At 38.5% G+C, this 20,216-nt stretch overlaps 1 protein-coding gene and 1 pseudogene across 1 annotated transcript in view; both read left to right on the top strand.

Moving 5' to 3' along the window:
• The window catches only part of DPYSL2 (dihydropyrimidinase like 2), a 140,731-nt gene that overhangs the window by 22,549 nt on the left and 97,966 nt on the right, over positions 1-20,216 (top strand). The window lies entirely within an intron of this gene.
• LOC129398603 (proteasome activator complex subunit 2-like) lies at positions 490-19,316 on the top strand (annotated as a pseudogene).

The raw sequence follows: 20,216 nt of genomic DNA on the forward strand, positions 1-20,216 counted from the left end.
CACTCCAGCCTGGGCGACAGAGAGAGACTCCATCTCAAAAACGAACAAACAAACAAACAAAACCGTAAATTATTAGGTGGGCATGACATGAATAGTGAATTTATGCAAGGGAATAAATTGTGTTTGAATGAAGAGGAATCTGTAAGTAAGTCTTAAGGAAGCATAACAGAGACAAAAGAGAGACATTTGCAAATTATAGAGAAATAATGAAGGGCAAGATTCTGAATTGCAGCTGTATTGATGGGAAAGGCAGTGAAAGAATGGTGAGGGTGATGCAAATGAGCTACATCTTGACTCGGCCACCAAAGGGACTCTATTTGGGAATAGGTGAGAAAATGTCTACTGAATCTGACACTTCCTTCCCAACTGACAAGTATATAAATGAAGCTTATGGTAAATAATATGGATTTTTTTTTAAGTAGAAAGTCTTAAAAATTTGATTTTCTGATGAGTGGCTTAAATAGATTAGTTTATGGCTAAATTAATGTCAAATGGCTATTAGGAAGTATAGGTAATTCCTACAGAGTTGGTTAGGTAATATTATTACTGCCATTATCATTATTACTGCCTAAATATTTGGGTAATGAAATCAAAGTCAAATGTTCTGGGAGAAGCTGAGGAATGGCTTTGACCCTCCACGTTCCTATTTAGTGGAGCCTATTCTGGGCAGGCTGCCTTAGCTTGCTGCAAAATCAAGACAAGTTCAGGAGCTGCAGGATGATTCAGCATGGGGTCCCAAACTCCAGTCATTTGCTAGTTTTTGTCATATCTACCTATAACGTTTGCTATTATTTATCTAATATTGTGTAGAAAAAAATTGCTTGTGCTTTTAAAGCTTTTTAAAAACTATCTTTTGGAGAAATTTTAAATATAAAGAAAAGTTACAAAAATGATGCAGAATTTTTGTAGACCTTTCACCTAGTTTCCTGCGTTGTTGGCATTTTACTGCATTGACCTTACTATCATTCTCTCTCTACACACGCACACCCACACACACACACACAACTGTATATTTTTTCTCATTCGAGAATAAGTTGCAAATATGATGCCCCATTTCCCCTTAATACTTCAGTGTATATTTCATAAAAGACAAGATTACTTTTCTTCATGACCAAAGTGAAACCATCAAAATCAGAAAATTCACATTGATACAATACTACCCTCTAATCCCCAGATTTTGTTCAAATTTCACCAATTATTCAATAACATTCTTTAGTAGGTCCAACATTCAAGTCAGGATTATCATTTACTTGTGTATGTTTTCCTTCTATCTGGAAGAGTTCATCTTTCCTTGGCTCATATAACCTTAACACTTAATGAAAACTACAGGCCAGTTATTTTGTAGGCTGCCTCTCAGTTTGGAATCATCCGGTGTTGCTTCATGATTTATACATTTTTGTCATGACTATATCTGAAGCAATGCTGGATCTTCTGGGAGAATCCTATCATGAAGTGCAGGATGTCAATTTATCCCATTACTTGTCATCTTAACTCTGGTCACTTGATAAAGGAGGTAGCTATCAGATCTATTCACTGTAATGTCAATTAAGAAAAATTTTATACTTATTGAGGAGGAGTGATGTCAGCAAGATGGTGGACTAGGAGGCACCAGTGCTTATCTCCCCAACAAAAACAATGAACAAACAGCTACTTGCCAATGAAAATAGTTATGGGAGAGCTCTGGAGTACAATAAAGGAACGATAGTAACCCAGTGGAGCACGAAAACTGAGGATGACCACATAGAAAAGTGTAGGAAGCATTTTAACCTATGCTACCCCTCCCTCAGTCTGGTATAGGTAGGTGCCAAGAGTGATCCCTTGGCATGACCTCTCCCTGTGGGGGAAAAAGGGAGCAGGAGGACCCCAGTGGTCCTCATCACTGCCAAGGAACACTAACAGCTTTCTCACCATGGTCTTCAGTGATGTTGAGCCCGTGTAATGAAGCTTCCTGGAGTCTACGAAGCTGTTCCTGCCTTGAGGAAGGAGCTGCTATTATGTTTCCACAGGAGTAAGAACCACCACTGTGTCCTGCCCTCTTTCAGGGCCAAAGCCACTACCTCCTTCCCACAATCACATGCATGCTCCAGAGCCTAGCTCCGTGGCTACTGTGCATGTTCCCATGCCTCAGACACCAGCACAGTCACTGCAGTGAGTGTATTTACATGCCAGACCTGTTGCAAAGAGGGATTCTCTTGGGCATGACATCCCCCAGTGAGATATAAGAAGACCACTGGGCCCCAGTAGCCTTTAACACCAAGGACCCCAACAACCCTCACCACAGCAACAGCCCTCTGCAACCTTGGCCACTAAGGACCACTATAGAATCCAACAATGTTTTTCAGCACTTGCTCTCCTCCATCCCTCCCCCTTCTAGTAGTTACCAGTGTCTATTGTTCCCATCTTTATGTCCACATGTACTCAGTGTTTAGCTCCCACTAATAAGTGAGAACACACAGAATTTTGTTTTCTGTTTCTGCGTTAAATTGCTTAACTACCTCTACTTTTAACATATTTTAGGCATTAGGACTTGCTTAGCCTTTAATACACAGGAATATTAACTAAAATGCACATATAAAACAATGGTTAGACAATCTGAACTAATTTAGCTTATGGGTACAGAACCCTTCTCTCTGCATGCTTCCTTCTCCCCCTGCCCAGCACCACCCAGTGAATAGTCAGCATCAAAACATCCAGTTTCACAATTCCTTTCCCAAATGCAACCACTCCTGTGAGATAACAAAAAAATATTTAAACGATGTTACTGTAGCCCTCTACTTTTAGCATACGTTGTGCACTTTTAAACATCTAGAAAGACTAGATGTTTCAAATAGTGCCTAAGTTTTCCACTATATACACAGTAACGTTGAATAAATGGTACACATGTAATAAAGGCTCTAATTTGAAAGTGTTATTTATTTATTTATTTATAGACAGAGTCTCACTCTGTTGCCTAGGCTGGAGTGCAGTGGTGTGATCTTAGCTCACTGCAACCTCTGCCTCCTGGGTTCAAGTGATTCTCCTGCCTCAGCCTCCCGAGTAGCTGGGACTACAGGGATGCACCACCACGTCCAGCTAATTTTTGTCTGACCTCAGCAGACAGAGCTCCATGGAAACTACACCACCGTGCCCTTCCTGAAGGCAGAACTATTGCTACCTTCCCCGCCCTGCCAGAGTAGGATCGCTACACTCCACCCAGCCAACACCCTCACACCCACCTGCAGGTGTAGGTCTTTCCCCACTGAAGCCAGTCTGTTAAGTCTGGAAGAAGTGACTGTTTCCACAAGTGCATAGACACCAACACCAACATATGGCTGTAAGAAACAAACAAACAAAAAATCAAGGAAACATAAAACCACCAAAAGGACACAATAATTTTTCAATAACTGACCCTAAAGCAATGAAAATCTACAAATTGCCTGACAGGGAAATCAAAATAGTTGTTTTAAGGAAGCTTAGTGAGCTACAAGAGAACACAAGTAGACAACCCAATTAAATCAGGAAAACAATGCACAAACGTAATGGGAAGTTCAACAAAGAGATAAAATAATCTTAAAACCTCAGAAATTCTGGGGCTGAAGAGTGCAATGAATGAAATGAGAAATTCAGTAAACAGCTTCAATAGTAGACTTGATCAAGCATAAGAAAAAAATCGGTAAACTTGAAGACAGGCCATTTAATACTATTTAGTCAGAGGATAAAAAAATGAAAAAAGAGTGAAAAAAGACTACAGGATTTATAGGACACCATTAAGTGAACCAATGCACATATTATAAGAGTTCTAGAAGGAGAAGAGAGAAAGGGGTAGAAAGCTCATTTAAATAAATAATGGCTGAAAACTTTCCACAGATTGTTGGAGGGAAATGGACATCCAGATTTCTGAATCTCAAAGATCCCCAAATAGGATCAACCACGGAAGACTACAAGTGCTCCTTAACAATGGATGTCCTGATAAACCCATTGTAAGTTGAACATATTGTAAGTTGAAAATATATTTAGGCCAGGCATGGTGGCTCACACTTGTAATCCTAGCACTTTGGGAGGCCAAGGTAGGCAGATCACCTGAAGTTGGGAGTTCGAGACCAGCCTGGCTAACATGGTGAAATCCTTTCTCTACTAAAAATACAAAATTACCTAGGCATGGTGGCACATGCCTGTAATCCCAGCTACTCAGGAGGCTGAGGCAGGAGAATTGCTTGAACCCGGGAGGCAGAGGTTGCAGTGGGCTGAGATCATGCCATTGCACTCCAGCTTTGGTGACAGAGTGAGACTCTGTCTCAAAAAAAAAAAAAAAGAAATATATTTAATACCCAATAAAGCCATCAGGAAGTCAAAAAATTGTAAGTTGAACCATCATAAGTCCAGATGCTCCTCAATTTGTGATGGAGTTAAGTCCAGATAAACCCATCATAAAATCAAAAAATCTTAAGTCAAAACATCATGTTGGGAATCTTCCGCACACCAAGACACATTTTATTCACGTTGTCGAAAGTTAAGGACAAATAAAGAATTTTCAAAGCAGCAAGAGAAAAGTGATTTGTCACTTTTAAGAGAATTTCTATAAGAATATTAGTGGATTTCTTGGCAGAAACTTCGCAGACTAGGAGACAGTTGGATGATATGTTCTAAATATTGAACAAAACACAACTTTTAATCTGGAGTACTATGCCAGGCAAAATTATACTTTAAAAGTGATGGAGAGATAGTTTTTCTCAAACAAACAAAAACGAGGAGTTCATTACCACTAGACCTAACTTACTTATCATTTACTTGTCATGTCTTTTTGTTTCTTCTATCTGAAACAAACAAAAAATGCTTCAGAGACTTCTTCAAATTGAAATAAAATTATCCTAAACAGCAACACACACACATAAGCATATGAAAGCATAAATCACACAGGGAAAGGTAAATATATAGATGCAGACAGATTCATGTAACACTGTAAAGATGGTATGTAAATTACTTTTAACCCCAATGTAAAAGTTAATAGAGAAAATGTCGCTAATGGATATATGATATAAAAAGAAGCATTCTTTGTCTACAAGAATACAAAGTGCTTGTGTGGGGGAGTAAAATGGTAGTGTTTTTGTATACATTTGAACTTAAAATAGAAGGTTAAAAACTGTAAGATATTCTACACAAGCCTTTATCTAATAGCAAAGGAAAAAACCTGTAACAGATACACAAGAGATGAAAAATCAAAGCATATTACTACAAAAATCATCAAACAACAAAGGAAGACAGCAAGAAAACAAGAGTTAAAACAATGCAAGACAAATAGAAAATAATTAACAAAATGGCAATGGTAAATCCTCATTAATAATTACTTAAATGTAAATGGATTAATCTCACCAATCAAAAGGTGTAGAGGCTGGGTGTGGTGGCTAATGCCTGTAATCCCAACAATCTGGGAGGCCCAGGTGGGAAGATTGCTTGAGCCCAGGAGTTTGAGACCAGTCTGGGCTCAAACTATGTCTTTAACATAGGGAAACCCCATATCTACAAAAAATTTTTAAAAATTAGCCAGGTGTGGTTGTGCATGTCTGCAGTCCTAGCTACTAGGAAGGCTGAGGTGGGAGAATCGCTTGAGGCCGGGAGGTAGAGGCTGCAGTGAGCCAAGCTAGCAACTGAACTCTAGTCTGGGTGACAGTCTGAGTGACCTTGTCTCAAAAACAAAACAACAAAAAACCCACAAAAGGTATAGAGTGACTGAATGTATAAAAAACAAGATCAAGTCATATGCTGTCTATAATAGATACACTTTATTTATTGTTTCCAGGTTTTAAAAATTACCTTATTAAAAAGAAATTTTTTTTTTGAGGTGGCAGTCTTGCTGTGTTGCCCAGGCTGGAGTGTGGTGGCGTGATCATGGGTCACTGGAACCTCAACCTCGTGGGCTCAAGTTGTCTTCCTGCCTCTGCCTTCTGAGTAGTTCGGGCTACAGGCACGTACCACTGTGCCCAACTATTACAATTTTTAATTTTTTTGTAGAGATGGGGTCTCATTCTGTTTCTCAGGTATGTTTTAAACTCTGGCTTCAGGTGATCCTTCTGCCCCATCTTCGTAAAGTGTTGGGATTACAGGAGTGAGCTACCACACCTGGCCTAACTTTTATTTTTAAAAAGTTAATACATGCATTATAGGAAAGTGAAAAACACAAGAAGCAAAGAACAAAGTTGTCCACAATCACAAGCAGCTTACAGTTTGCTGTGTCCTTCTAGGTCCTGTGTGTGTTTAGACACAACATCCAGTTTTATTGGATTGAGAGCATACAGTATGTATGTATCATGCTTTTTCACACATCATGAATATTTACCAATTTAAAATTCCAAAGTGATATGAATATTTTGATAGCTAAAAATACACGGCACCAGCTCAATCTGTTAGAAAAAAGTATAATCCCGCCTCTTTTGGGACAAAAATTTCATAGAAGACAAAAATGGCAACGCTCCTCTAGATAAAGGTATTGGCAGAATTCCAATTAAAATACTGCATTTCCTTAACGTTCAATTTAAACTGAAACATAAAGCAACAGAGTACACCAAGTATAGTTTCTAAGATAATTCATTATCAGATCTATACCATTCAAATGTTAGCAAGGAGGTATATTTCCATTGAATTACTTAATTTATTCTTGCAGTTCAGCCAAAGAGATGCACATACGTCAGTTGGCTACAGTCAAAATATAAATATGAACACATCTGCATACATCTCTCCCTTCACACTTCCTTCTGCTCCTCTGCTGCCTACCTAACAAGTCCTGATATACACTGCTCAGGGATGGGTTAACAATTCTGTATCCAAGCTTCATTTTTTGTATCAATTATAAGAAGATATTTACGAATTGGCTAATTCACTGGCTCTACCTTGGTTTTTTTTTTTGAGATGGAGTTTTGCTCTTGTTGCCCAGGCTGGAGTGCAATGGCAGGACCTTGGCTCACTACAACCTCTGCCTCCAGGGTTCAAGCGATTCTCCTGCCTCAGCCTCCCAAGTAGCTGGGATTACAGGCATGTGCCACCACGCCCAGCTAATTTTATATTTTTAGTAGAGACAGTGTTTCACCATGTTGGTCAGGCTTGTCTCGAACTACCGACTTCAGGTGACCTGCCCACCTCGGCCTCCCAAAGTGCTGGGATTACAGGCGTGAGCCACCGCGCCTGGCCACTAGCTCTACTTTTTATCATACATTGTTTGCTCAGGGTGTTCCTATTTAAAAGATACTTTCAGGCCGGGCTGGTCTTGAATTCCTGACCTCAGGTGATCCACCTGCCTCGGCCTTCCAAAGTGCTAGGATTACAGGCATGAGCCCTGTACCCAGCCTGAAAGTATCTTTTAAATAGGAACATTCTAGCCTAGAACCTTTTTCCTTCCTACTTCTGTCAACCCAATGGACAGATATATGCATCTATAGTACTTAGCAGGGATTTTCACAATTTCACTTCCATAAGGGTTAAGAACAGTCTTTTCTGTGAATTTTAACACAAAATAGACTCAATGTATTAGTTTACTAACCCTACTTTTGTCATATGCTGGCGACCTCTTTAACATCTAGAAGGACTAGATGTTTTAAATCAGGACTTGCTTGTCCTTTATGTATGGTATAAACATAGCCAAGTAAAAGACAATGCACGGACATAAGGGACAGTAGCCAATTGTGCCTCACCATACACACACTGGTATCAAACCCTTTGGAATTCCTTCTCCTCCTTTCTCCCTGAACCAGCATGAATATAGTAATGTGTACTGCTCAGAGAAGTGGTGTGATCATTCAATTTCCAAAAGACAATATTTCATATGAATTTTACAAAAGGATATTTACAAAGTGTGTTCTTTATTACCACTACATTTAATATACTTTGTGCACTTCTAAACACCTAGACAGACTAGATGTTTCAAATAGGGACTTAAGTTCGTCTACTATATATGCAGTAGTATTGAATAAGCTACACATGTAACAACGGTTATAACTGAAAGTATCATCTATATTGTTCTGGTCTAGAATCCTTCATTTCTTCCAGTTCCTCTCCACCGCCAATCCGATGGATATAAGTACATGTGTCACTTGGATGTGATGTTATCATTTTACTTCTAAAAGTCCTTTTGAGAAGACAGCTTTTCTGTGAATTTTAATACAAAGTGTACAAAACGAATAGATACACTTTAGAATTAAAGACACATGCAGGTTGACAGTAAAGGGATAGAAAAGGATATTTTATGCAAATAGTAACCAAAAGAAACCAGAGGGGGCTATACTTATATCAGACAAAATAGACTTTAGGTCTAAAACTGTCTGTAGACACAAGGAAGATCATTTTACAGTGATAAAAAGGTCAGTTCTACAGGAAAATATAACAATATAACAATCATATACACACTCAACATCAGAGCACCTAAATATATAAAGCAAATATTGACAGATCTGAGGACAGGAATTGACAGCAATACATTAATAGTAGGGGACTTCGATACCTCACTTAACAATAAGTGATAGAACATCCAGACAGAAAATCAATAAAGAAACACTGACTTGAACAACACTATGGAAAAGATGGACCTAACCACCATATGCAGAACTTCTTATCCAACAGCAGAAGTATGCACATTTTTCTCAGGCACGCACAAAACATTCTCTGGGATAGATCACATATTAGGCCACAAAATGAGTCTTAACAAATTTAAGACGTTCAAAATAATTCTAAGTACCTTTTTCAACCACAATGAAATGTAACTACTAACCTATAACAGCAAGAAAACGGGAAAATTCACAAATATGTGGAAACAAAACACACTCCAGAACAACCATTGGCTCAAAGAAGGTATCAAAAGGGAATTTAAAAAGTGTCTTAGCGAGGCGCAGTGGCTCACGCCTGTAATCTCAGCACTTTGGGAAGCAGGTGGGCAGATCACTTGAGGTCAGGAGTTCCAGACTAGCCTGGCTAACGTGGTCTGGAGTTCAAGATCATCCTGGCCAACATGATGAAACCCCATCTCTACTAAAAATACAAAAAATTAGCTGGGCATGGTGGCATGCACCTGTAATCCCAGCTACTCGGGAGGCTGAGGCAGGAGAATCACTTGAACCCAGGAGGCAGAGGTTGCAGTGAGCTGAGATCATGCCACTGCACTCCAGCCTGAGCAACAGAGTGAGACTCCATCTCAAAAAAAAAAAAAAAAAAAAAAAATCTCAGCATTGAATTTCCCTGCTCCTTTATCAAAGATAATTCGACTATATTTATGTGTGTTTGTTTCTGGGCTCTCTGCTTTCTTCCCTTGATCTGTTTGTCTTGACAACCATAGCTTTATAGTAAATCTTGAAGTCAGGAAGTATCTGACTTGTTCTACTCCTTCAATTTCATGTTGCCTATTCTGGGTCTTTTGGCTTTTCATATAAACTTTAGATTTCAGTTGTTGATATCCACAAACAATTTGCTGGCATTTTGATTGGGATTTTGATTGTGTCGAATGTATGAGTCCAGTTGGGAAGAACTGACATCTTGACAATATTGTCTTCCAATCCATGAACTTGGGAATATTTCTTCATTTATTTAGCTCTTCTTTGATTTTGTTCATCATAAAAATTGTAGGTTTCCTTACATAGATCTTGGATGTGTTTGTTAGACTTATACCTAAAGATTTCATTTCCTGGGTGCTCATGTAAATTGTATTGTGTTTTTAATTATAAATCCCACTTATTCATTGTTGCTATACAGGAAAGCAATGGACTTTTGTATATTAACCTTGTATCTTGCAACTTTGCTACAATTGCTTATCAGTTCCAGTTTTTTTGTTGATTGTTCTAGACCTTCTACATAGATGATTACACCATCTGCTCAACAAATATCAAAAATATTAGCATTTTGGTGTATATCTTTCTAGAGTCTTTTAAAAATAAATTAGACACATTTATATTTATTGTGTGTATATACACATAATTGTGTGTAACATAAATGTTACATAATTGGGATTCAGTGAGAAAGCTTCTAGTTTCTTATCTGAGATGCTAGGTACTTGTGAGTCATGACTTCTATTCTCACAACAAGAAAAATCCTGCAGAGGCCGGGCGTGGTGGCTCACGCCTGTAATCCCAGCACTTTGGGAGGCCGAGACGGGTGGATCACGAGGTCAGCAGATCGAGACCATCCTGGCTCACACGGTGAAACCCCGTCTCTACTAAAAATACAAAAAAATTAGCCGGGCGTGGTGGCGGGCACCTGTAGTCCCAGCTACTCAGGAGGCTGAGGCAGGCGAATGGCGTGAACCCGGGAGGCGGAGCTTGCAGTGAGCCGAGATCGCGCCACTGCACTCCCAGCCTGGGCGACAGAGGGAGACTCCGTCTCAAAAAAAAAAAAAAAAAAAAAAGAAAGAAAAGAAAAATCCTGCAGAAACTGAAAATCAACAACTCTTTATCAGTCAGATGATTGAGGTCACAAGGCAAGACACTTCACCTGCAATTGGTGAGACAAGCCCATACACAGAATCAAAGCTTACTGGAGGCCAGGAGCGGTGGCTCATGCCTGTAATGCCAGCACTTTGGGAGGTCGAGGTGGGTGGATTGCTTGAGCCAAGGAGTTGAAGGCCAGCCTGGGCAATGTGGCGAAATCCCGTCTCTACTAAAAATGCAAAAATTAGCCGGGTGTGGTGGCACACACCTGTAATCCCAGCTACTCGGGTGGCTGAGGCAAGAAAACTGCTTGAACCCAGGAGGTGGAGGTTGCAGTGAGCCAAGATTGTGCCACTGCACTCCAGCCTGGTTGACAGAGAGAGACCCTGACTGAAAAAAAAAAAAAAAAAAAATGCTTACTGGAGCAGAAGCCCACTGCAGCAGCAAGATGCAGATTCCTTTTACTCAGTACATTGTATCCGCCCTTCAACAAAAAATTACAGGGCAAATTGAAAGACAAAAAACAATTTGAGGAGACAGAACAAGCATCATAACCAGACCCAGATATTGTAGAGATTTTGGATTACTGACAGGAATTTAAAATAACTATTTAACGTGTTAAGGCCTCTAGTGGAAAAAAGTGAAAAACATGCAAGAACAGATGCATAATATAAGCAGAGAGATGGGGACTTTAATAAAGAATCAGGACTAGCCAGGAGACCAGAGATCTAGCACCTGGAGCAGCATGGCCCAGCCTTGTGGAGTGCATCTGAGCAGGGAGGCCTGCAAGCACGCAGAGGTCTTCAGGTAAAATCTTTTCCAGGAGGCTGAGGAATTCCCCTGCAGATTCTTGCCACAGAAAGTCATATATCTGAATCAGCTCTTGCAAAAGAAGTCCTTCAATGTGGCTGATCTGACCTCCCTCTGAGTGCCACTGAAATCCCCATCCCAGACCCTCTATCCAAGGATGATGAGTTGGAAACAGATAAGCAGGGGAAGAAAGAAGTCTCCCTGGCATGAGAAGGTTCTGTTCCCGTTCCCCTGGATAAGACAGAAGTCTGGACTCTCAAAGGGAAATGCATTCTGGTGATCACATGGATCCAGCATCTGATCCCCAAGATTGAGGATGGACATTATTTTGGGATATCACTCCGGGAGAAGGTGCTGGAGAGGATAAAGGCAGTCAAGACCAAAGTGGTTCCAGACAACCACATCCAAGTACTTCTCAGAACATGGAGATGCTGTGGCCAAGGCCTCCAAGGAAATTCATGTAATGGATTATTACCAGGCCTTGGTGCACAGGCAAGATGAGGCACCTATGGGGAGATCGGGGACACCGTGCTTGAACTGAGGGCTTTCTATGCTGAGCGTTATCATAATTTCAGAAGCAACCTGGAGAAAATTGTTAACCCAAAGGGTGAAGAGAAGCTGTCTATGTACTGAGCCCAGGGCCAGAAGAGAAATAAATGACTTATACTTTGTGTGGATTAAAAAACAATAATCAAGGCCTTTTCCTCTCAGAAGTCCCCTCTCTCACAGTAGAGAGAGAGCTGTTTTCCTATTTTTTTTACTTATTAAACCTCCACTCCTAAACTCCTAACAGTAATAATAATAGTAATAATAATAATAATAATAATAATATTCAGGCCATGTGTGGTGGCTTATGTCTGTAATCCCAGCACTTTGGGAGTCTGAGGCAGGAACGTTGTTTGAGCTCAGGAATCCGAGACCAGCCTAAGCACTATAGTGAGACCTCCTCTCTTGAAAAAAAAAAAGTCACCAGACATGGTAGTGCATGCCTGTGGTCCCAGCTACTCGGGAGGCTAAGGCAGGAGAATCACTTGAGCCTGGTGGTCAAGGCTGCAGTGAGCTGTGATTGCGCCACTGCATTCCAGCCTGGGTGACAGAGTGAGACCTCATCTCAAAAACAAAACCAAACCAAACAAAAAATAGGCCGGGCGCAGTGGCTCACGCCTATAATCCCAGCACTTTGGGAGGCTGAGGCGGGCAGATCATTTGAGGTCAGGAGTTTGAGACCAGCCTGACCAACATGGGGAAGCCCTGTCCCTACTAAAAATACAAAAATTAGCTAGGGAAGGTGGCAGGTGCCTGTAATCCCACTTACTCGGGAGGCTGAGGCAGGAGAATCACTTGAACCCAGGAGGCAGAGGCTGCAGTGAGCTGAGATCATGCCACTGCACTCCAGCCCAGGTGACAGAGGGAAGACTCTGTCTCAAAAAAAAATTAAGTAAATAATAATAATAATAATCAAAAGGATATGCTAGAAATAAAGAAAACACTATACTAGAAATGAAGAATGCCTTTTATTTGATTGATCAAGAGGCAGGACACAGCCAAAGGAAGAATCAGCGAGCTTGAAGAAATGTCAGTAGAAACTTCCAAAATGGAAATGAAGAGAGAGAAAACAATGAAAATGACAGAACAGAATATCCAAGAAATACGGGAAAATTACCAAAGATTTAATATATGTATAAAGGTGATATCAGAGGGAGCAGAAAGACAGAAAGGGACAGGGGACATACTGGAAGCCATAATGACTGAGAATTTCTCAAAATTAATGATAGCATACCACAGGTACAGGAAGCTCAGAGAACACCAAGCAGGATCAGTACTACAAAAATCTATCCCTGGGCATATCACATTCAAGCTGCAGAAAATCAAAGACAGAAAGAAAACCTTGAAAGAAGTCAGAAGTAAAAAGCACTTTATATATAGAGGAGCAAGGATAGTGTTATACCGGATTTCTCTTGAGACCCATACAAGCAAGAAGAGAGTGAAGTGAAAGATTTGGTGCTGAAAGAACAAAAACACCGATGTAGAATTTTGTATCCAGCAAGATTGTCCTTCAAAACTGAATGATAAATAAAGACTTTCTCAGACAAATAAATGTTGAGAGAATTTGTCACCAGTGACATTGCAAGAAATGTTAAAAAAAATTCTTCAGAGAGAAGGAAAATGACATAAAAAGAGAGTTGGATCTACTTAAAGAAAGGAAGAGTGTTAGAGAGAAATAAATGAAGGTAAAATAAAGTAAATAAAGTATTTTTAAAATTCTTAATTGACCCAACAGATACCTGTTTGTCCAAAATAACAACAGAAACAACAATAATGTATTAGGTAGTTATAGCTTATGGGTAAATTAAATAAAGAAAAGTAAGGGATGGGAGCATTGGGAATACTCTGCTGTAAGGTATGTGCATCACCTGCGATGAAGTGGTATGGTGTAATTTGAACATGGACTTGTTGTAAATGTATACTGCAAACTCAAGGGCAATGACCAGAAAAAGCTAAAAAGGGACATAATTGATTTTTTGAGAGGTGAGAAAATGGAGTTACATAAAGTAATCAATTAAAATGACAGAAGGCAGAAAAAGAATGAAAGACAAGAAAGAAGCAAAGAACAAGGCCAAAAATATGAAATAGTAACAAGCATAGAAGATATTAATCCAACTATCAATAATCACTTAAATCTTAATGGTAAATACACCAGTTAAGAGATAGAGATTGTCAGAGTGAATTAAAGCAAAATAGATGTAACTATATGCTGTGTACAAGAAACCCACCCTAAATATAAAAACACAGATAGATTAAAAGGATGGAGAAAGATATGTTATGTCTTTTAGTCAGGGTTCTCCAGAAATTCAGACTGATGAGAGATAGATAGACTGATAGATAGATGACAAGTGGCTTATTAGAGGAAATAGCTCACTCTGTTATGAAGACTGAGAATTCCCATGATAGACTGTCTGCAAGCTGGAGAACCAGGGAAGCTGGTAGCTGGCTCAGTGCAAGTCTGAAGGCCTCAGATGCAAGGATGCCTATGGTATAACTCTCAGTATGAGCCAAAGGCCTGAGAGCTGGTGGGGAGAGGGGGTCTGGTGTAAGTCCCAGAGCACAAGAGCTGGAGAACTCAGAGTTCTGACACCCAAGGGCAGGAGAAAATGGATATCTTGGCTCTGGAAGTGAGAGAGTTTACCCTTCCTCTGCCTTCCATCCAGGCCCCCAATCAATTGGATGGTGCCCACTCACATTACGTCGGGATCTTCCCCACTTTGTCCACTGACTCACACACTAATCTCCCCCAGATACACCTTCATAGACATACCTGGGGCAACCCAATTATTCTAATCAAAAGCCAAACCCTTTGAGCAGAAGAGGGATGGTCTCAGTGCCTACTGACGCAGTGAGAATAATTGATCCTTTACCAGCTATCTGAGTATCTTTTAATCCAGTCAAGTTGACAGCCCCAATCTACTATCACACCATGTAACACAAATCAAAGGAAAGTTAGAATAGCTATATTAATTTATGACAAAGTAGACTTCAGAGCTAGGAAAATTATCAGGGATAAAGAGGGGCACAACATAATGATAAAGAAGTCAATTCTCCAACAAGATATAACAATCTTTACTGTATATGTGCCTAACGACAGAGCATCAAAATACATGAGGCAAAAACTGATAGAACTTCCAGGAGATATAAACAAATCTGCCAGTATAGTTATAGACTTCAACACCCCTCTGTCAGTAACTGACAGATCCAGCAGACAGAAAATCAGTAAGGACATAACAGAACTAACACCATCAACTAAATGGATCTAATTGAAATTTATATTATACATCACCCAGCAACAGCAGAATTCACATTCTTCTCAAGCTTACATGGGACATGGAACATTCACCATTCCAGGCCATAAAACACACCCTTAACACATTTAAAAGAATAAAAATCATACAAAGTAAGCTCTCAGACCACAATGAACTTAAAGTAGAAATCAATAACAGGAAGATAGCTGGAAAATCCCCAAATACTTTAAGAATATACTTTTATTGTATTTTATTTTTAGAAATGAGGTCTTGCTCTGTCTCCTAGGCTGGAGTGTAGTGGCATAATCATAGCTTACGGCATCCTTGAACTCCTGGGCTCAAGCAATTTTCCTGCCTCAGTCTCCTGAGTAGCTGGGACCACAGAGGCATGCTACCATGCCTGGGTAATTTTTAAATTTTTTGTAGAGACGGGGTCTCACTATGTTGCCAATGCTGGTCTTAAACACTTAGGCTCAAGCAATCCTCCTGTCTCAGCCTCCCAAAACATTGGGATTACAGGTGTGAGCCACAGCACACAGCCTAAACAATATATGTTTGAATAGCACATGGGCCAAGGAAGACATCCCAAAAGAAATTTTAAAAATATTTTTTAACTATGAGAAGATGAAAATACAACTTATCAAAATTTGTGGACCGTAGCAAAAACAGTGCTTAATGAGAGATTTATACCATTAAACGCATATATTAGAAAAAGAAGAAATATCTAATACCAATAATCTAAACTTCCACTTTAGGAGACTAGACAAAGAAGAGCAAATTAAATTCAAAGTAAACAGAAGAAAAGAAATAATAATAATTAGAGCAGAAATCAATGGCATTGAAAACAGGAAATCAAAAGAGAAAATAAAACCAAAAGCTGATTCTTTGAAAAGATCAGTACAATTGATGTCTCAGTCCATTTACTGTTGCTATAAATGAGTACCTGAGACTGGGTAATTTATAAAGAAAGGAAAGTTATTTCCTACAGGTCTGGAGGCTGGGAAGTCCAAAGTCCATGTGCTATTTCTGGTGCGGGCCTTCTGGCTGGTGGGTCTTCTCTGCAGAGTTCTGAGGAGGTGCAGGGCATCACATGTGAGAGTGCTTACAAGAGACTGCCAAACTGGCTTTTATAACAGACCCGCTCTTGTGATAAGTAGCCCACTCCCTTAATAACCCATTAATTGGTTAATATGTGAATGAATTAATCCATTCATGAGTGCAGAGCCCTCATGACCCAGTCACCTTCCAAAGATTCTACCTCTCAACACTGCTGCACTGCGGATGAAGTTTCATGTGAGAAGGGACAAACGTTCAAACCATAGCATTTGATATAACTCTAGCTAGGCTAAGAAAAGAAGAGAGAAGACACAAGTTACTAATATCAGAAATGAAAGACAGGCCATCACTGCTGATCCCATGGGCATGAAAAGGGTAATAAAGGAAGATTATGAACAACTCTATGTCCACAAATTTGATAATGTAAATGATATTGGCCTATTCTTTGAAATTCACAATCTACCTAAACTCACACAAGAAGAAATAGATAATCGGAATAGACCTATTGCTATTAAAGAAATACAATAGAAAATAACCTTCCAAAACCGAAAGCACCAGGCCCAGATTCATTCACTGGTGAATTCAACCAAATAATTTTTTAAACTTTTATTTTAGGTTCAGGGGTACATGTCCAGGTTTGTTATATAGGTAAACTTATGTCGTGGGGGGTTTGTTGTACAGATTATTTCATCACCCAGGTACTAAGCCTAGTACCCAATACTTATTTTTTTCTGATCCTCTCCCCTCCTCCCACCCTCCATCCTTAAGTAGGCCACAGTATCTGTGGTTCCCCTCTTTGTGTCCATGTGTTTTCATCACTTAGCTCCCACTTATAAGTGGGAATATGCAATATTTGGTTTTCTGTTCCTCTGTTAGTTTGCTGAGGATGATGTCTTCCAGCTTCATCTATGTTCTTGCAAAGGACATGATCTCGTTCTTTTTTATGACTGCATAGTATTCCATGGTATATATACACCACATTGTCTTTATCCAATCTACAGTGGTCATTTAGGTTGATTCCAGGTCTTTGCTATTTTGAATAGTGCTGCAACGAATATACACATGCATGTGTCTTTATGGTAGAACAATTTATATTCCTTTGGGTATATACCCAGTAGTGGGATTGCTGGGTTGAATGGTAGTTCTATTTTTAGTTCTTTGAGGAATGACCACACTACTTTCCACAGTAATTAAACTAATTTATACTCCCACCAACAGTGCACAAGTGTTCCATTTTCTCCGCAACCTCATCAGTACCTGTTATTTTTGGGCTTTTTTTTTTTTTTTTTTTTTTGAGACGGAGTCTCACTCTGCCACCCATGCTGGAGTGCAGTGGCACGATCTCTGCAACCTCTGCTTTCCGGGTTCAAGCAATTCTCTGCCTCAGCCTCTGAGTAGCTGGGGTTACAGATACCCGCCACCACGCCCGGCTAATTTTTGTATTTTTAGTAGAGATGGGGTTTCACCATCTTGGCCAGGCTGGTCTTGAACTCCTGACCTCGTGATCCACCCGCCTTGGCCTCCCAAAGTGCTAGGATTACAGGCATTTTGGCTTTTTAATAATAGCCATTCTGACTGATGTGAGATGGTATCTCATTGTGGTTTTAATTTGCATTTCTCTAGTGATCAGAGATACTGAGCTTTTTTTCACATGCTTTTTGGCTGCCTGTATATCTTCTTTTGAAAAGTGTCTGTTCATGTCCTTTGCCCAGTTTTTAATGGTTTTTTTTTTGTAAATTTGTTTAAGTTCTTTATAGATGCTGTGTATTAGACTTTTGCCCGATGCATAGTTTGCAAATATTTTTTCCCATTCTGTAAGTTGTCTGTTTACTCTGTTGATAGTTTCTTTTGCTCTGCAGAAACTCTTAAGTTTAATTCCATCCCATATGTCAATTTTTGTTTTTGTTGTGTTTGCTTTTGGCATCTTCGTCATGAAATCTTGCCCATTCCTATGTCCAGAATGGTGTTGTATAGGTTGTATTCCAGGGTTTTATAGTTTTGGGTTTTACATTTAAGCCTTTTATCCATCTTGAGCTACCAAATAATTAAGGAGTAAATTATACCAATTCTCTATAATCTCTTCCAGAAAACAGAAGCAGTGGGGATACCTCCTAATTCATTCTATCAGGCCAAAATTACCCTAATACCAAAACCAGACAAAGGCATTATAAGAAAAGAAATCCATAGACCAGTATCTCTAATGAATATAAATGTCAAAATCCTCAAAAATATTAACAAATAAAATGCAACAATGTATACAAAGAGTTTCTACATTAGAACCAGTGGGATTTACTCCAGGTTTACAAGAGTGGTTCAACATTCAAAATCAATTAGTACAATCACATCAGCACGCTAAAGAAGAAAAAAAGATCACATGATTATACCAATAGATGCAGTAAAACTATCGACAAAATTCAACATCTATTAGTGATAGATACTCTCAGAAAGCTAAGTATATAGGGAAACTTTCTCAACTTGATAAAGAAGATCTGCAAAAATGGCTAACATCATATTTATGGTGAGAAACCATAAACCTTCCTGCTAACAATAGGAAAAGGCCAATGATTTCCCTTCTCAGCACTTGTATTTAACATTGCACTGAAATCCTAGGTAATACAAGAAGCAAGAAAAGAAAAAAAAAAGGTATATAGATTAGGAAGGAAGAAATAAAACTTTGTTTGCATATGACATCACTGCCTATGTAATAAATCCCAAAGAATCAACTACAATAAAAACTCCTGGAACTAGTAAATGATTATATCAAGATTGTAGGATATGAGGTTATTATACAAAAGCCAATTGGTTTTCTATATACCAGCAATGAACAATTAGAATTTACATTAAAAACATACTATTGTTTATGTTAACACCAAAAAAATTAGATATAAATCTAACAGAATATGTATAAGATCTGTATGAGGAAATCTACAATTCCCTATGCACAAAATCAAAGAAGATCTAAATATATGGAAAGGCTTGGTGCAGTGGCTCATGCCTGTAATCCTAGAGGCCGAGGCAGGTGGATAGCTTGAGTCAAGAAGTTTGAGACCAGCCTGGGCAACATGGGGAAACCTCATCCCTACAAAAAAATACAAAAAATTAGCTTGGTTGGGGGGCGTGCACCTGTAGTCCCAGCTACAAGGGAGGATGAGTTGGAAAGATTGCTTGAGCCTGGGAGACAGAGGTTGCAGTGAGCCATGATTGTCAGCCTGGGTGACAGTGAAAAAAAAATTATATATATACTTGTATATGTAGTTATATATATTAGCATATATACACATATACTATATATACATATACATGTATTATATATTATATATAGTATATATAGTATATATAAATATATATAGTATATGTTATATATATAAATATATATATAAGTGTATATATAGTTTATAGTATATATAAACTATGTATATACTATAGATAGTATATACTATAGATAGTATATATATACTACATATAGTATATATAGTATATCTATAGTATATATAGTATATATAGTATATCTATAGTATATCTATAGTATATATACTATAGATATACTATATATACTATATATACTATAGATATACTATATATACTATATATAGTATATATATACTATAGATACTATATATACTATATATATACTATATATACTATATGTAGTATATATATACTATCTATAGTATATACTATCTATAGTATATATATATAGTATATATATATAGTATATACACACATACATGCACACACATTTTTATATATAATTGTCTATGTAATAAATCCCGAAGAATCAACAACATTAAAATCTCCTGGAACTATTAAATGATTATATCAAGATTGTAGGATATAAGGTTATTATACAAAAGTCAGCTGCTTTTGTATATACCAGCAATGAACAATTAGAATTTATATTAAAAACATACTATTGTGTACAAAAAAATACTTAGTTATAAATCTAACAATATGTATATATGTACAGAAAGATTTTTTGTGTTCATAGATAGATGGATTGTCATGATCTTCCTGGTTTGATCCACACATTAGATACAATCAAAATGCCAGCAAGTTGTTAGTAGACATCAACAAACTGAATCTGAAGTTTATATGGAGAAGCAAAGGAGTTCAGAATGGGCAACATGAAATTGAAGGAGAAAAACAAATTAGATACCATCTGACTTCAAAACTT

This window comes from Pan paniscus, chromosome 7 (genome assembly GCF_029289425.2).
Source record: "Pan paniscus chromosome 7, NHGRI_mPanPan1-v2.0_pri, whole genome shotgun sequence".
NCBI classification, from domain to species: Eukaryota; Metazoa; Chordata; class Mammalia; order Primates; family Hominidae; genus Pan; species Pan paniscus.